Source organism: Alligator sinensis, unplaced genomic scaffold (assembly GCF_000455745.1).
Source record: "Alligator sinensis unplaced genomic scaffold, ASM45574v1 scaffold76_1, whole genome shotgun sequence".
Lineage (NCBI taxonomy): Eukaryota > Metazoa > Chordata > Crocodylia > Alligatoridae > Alligator > Alligator sinensis.
In genome coordinates, this window is record NW_005841865.1 from 3,046,830 (window position 1) to 3,049,063 (window position 2,234).

General features: G+C 51.3%; 1 protein-coding gene across 1 annotated transcript in view; it reads right to left on the reverse strand.

The window, feature by feature from the left end:
• The window catches only part of LOC102386980 (thyrotropin-releasing hormone receptor-like), a 92,735-nt gene that overhangs the window by 11,992 nt on the left and 78,509 nt on the right, over nt 1–2,234 (reverse strand). The window lies entirely within an intron of this gene.

A 2,234-nucleotide genomic window follows, 5' to 3' on the forward strand; every position in this document is an offset into this window, starting at 1 on the left:
GGGCCCCCCCAGACACGAGCATCCCCTGCTCCCGCCTGCCCCCCTGCCCCCGCGCCCTCAGTCACCCCTGGCTCCCGCTCCGTCCCTGCAAACCCCCTTCCCGGGTGGGGAGCGCTCCCCGAGGCGGTTATCTCCTGTGAGGAGACCCCAGGGATCTTCTCTGCCCTCCCCAGCCGCTCCATTCCCACGTTTTTCTGTCACTGTCAGGCTTTGACTTAACCCCTAGAAACAGGCACTGACCCCCTCCTTGAGCCCGAGCTCCTTCCCCTCCTTGCAACTGCTCCCTGCTCCTCCTTCAGTGCCAGAGGGGTCCGTGCTTCCCAGTGCTTGTTGTCCTAAGCAAAGGGACAGGAGATGCATTAACCCAGACCATCTACAGACAAGGCTAAATAAGGAGGGCCAAAAGGCCTGCCACTGAGATGGGCGCAGGTTGGAGGGTATTTTAGGACAAGAGTGTGGGGAGCATCCTACTGAGAGCAATACTCCTGGAGAGCCTGCACTGGGACAAGAGGGAATCATTATCACCATGAATGACTGGTGCTTCCTGAATCTGGGGGGGGCACCTGCAGAAACCTTCGACCCTGGCAGGGGGACACCAGCCCTACCGACAGCATCAGTGTTGGGCACTGTCCCCATCGGGGGGGGGGACATGCATCCCCTTGCACCCTCTACCAGTCGCCTATGATTACCACACGAATGATACCTGAATTTTTTTCCATTTCACTCTAGTTTCTCAAAGTATTTCAAGCTTTAACTGAATCTCCCCATGCCCTGAGGCAGACAAGTGTCCATACAGTTTCCACCCAGGTAAAGGAAGAAGGGGCAATGGGTTTTCCAAGTCACAAGCAATGAGTTGATTATGAAACTCGGAGCTCCTGGCACTTTGTTCCCTGAAACTCAGGAGTCTGGTTGCTCCTTCCCTACTCTAACACCAGCCACTGTTGCCTCCCTGGGAAAGGAGAGCTGAAAAGAGGGCAAGTACTGCTACTTTCCCACATCTCCCATAGACTGGATAGCGCCAACTGGACTGAGACATGGCTCTTCCTCCAGCTCTGTTGTTCCTGTTTAGTTGTTATGGTTACTACTCTTTTCAGCCTCCCTCTTGCTCAGGTAACAGAAGTCAAACAGCGGATGCAGAACAGGATTTAATAAAGGTGAAAAGGTTACGTGACTTTCCTAGAGGCAGTTTCCCCCCTCTGCAAATGCAAGAGTGCTGTGAGTCAGAGCTTTGGAAGACTGCTGATACTAGGAGCTTTGGAGGACTGCCTTGAGCTGGGAGGAACAGAATCCAGCATCAGTATTCACCTATATGAGGGTTAATGATGGGAAGAATAGATCACCATTTGCCTTCAACTCTGCATATGCTGTTGTGACCACTTCACATTTCAGAAGGGTCAGAGGTGTCTCCCTAAAGAAGCATTTCAATTTCAGAGAGCAAATCTGGAGGCTTGTATTGTGTTTGCAAAGACAAATTGTTACCGAATCCCATAACATATTGAGTGGAAGGAAAGGACAATTGGGAAGCGGCAGACTTCAATTAGTTGTTGAACATGTTCTTTGTGTTACCTAAAACAAAGATGTCACTGATACAGCCACTCAAATTGATTGCATCTCATGTAAACTCCGGCATGTGCGATGTGCCTAGAACATGAAGGCTGTTCCTTCCAACTGGCCAGGCAAACAAGTGATTCAGGTCCAGCTTTTCAAACACATTTGCAGATGCAGGTTACCTTGTGTTGGGAGGAAACACTACTTGAAACATTAGGTGGCTACTGGAGAAACACGGGAAACGTGGAGCCTGCGGCTTAATTTGACCCAACACGGGAAACCTCACCCGGCCCGGACACGGAAAGGATTGACAGATTGATAGCTCTTTCTCGATTCTGTGGGTGGTGGTGCATGGCCGTTCTTAGTTGGTGGAGCGATTTGTCTGGTCAATTCCGATAACGAACGAGACTCTGGCATGCTAACTAGTTATGCGACCCCCGAGCGGTCGGCGTCCTATGGAAGAAAGAGACTTGGGGGTCATCATTGACCACAAGATGAACATGAGCCTGCAATGCGATGCGGCGGCTAGTAAAGCGACCAAAACGCTGTCTTGCATCCATAGATGCTTCTCAAGCAAATCCCGGGACGTCATTCTCCCCCTGTACTCGGCCTTAGTGAGGCCGCAGCTGGAGTACTGTGTCCAGTTTTGGGCTCCACAATTCAAAAAGGATGTGGAGAAGCTTGAG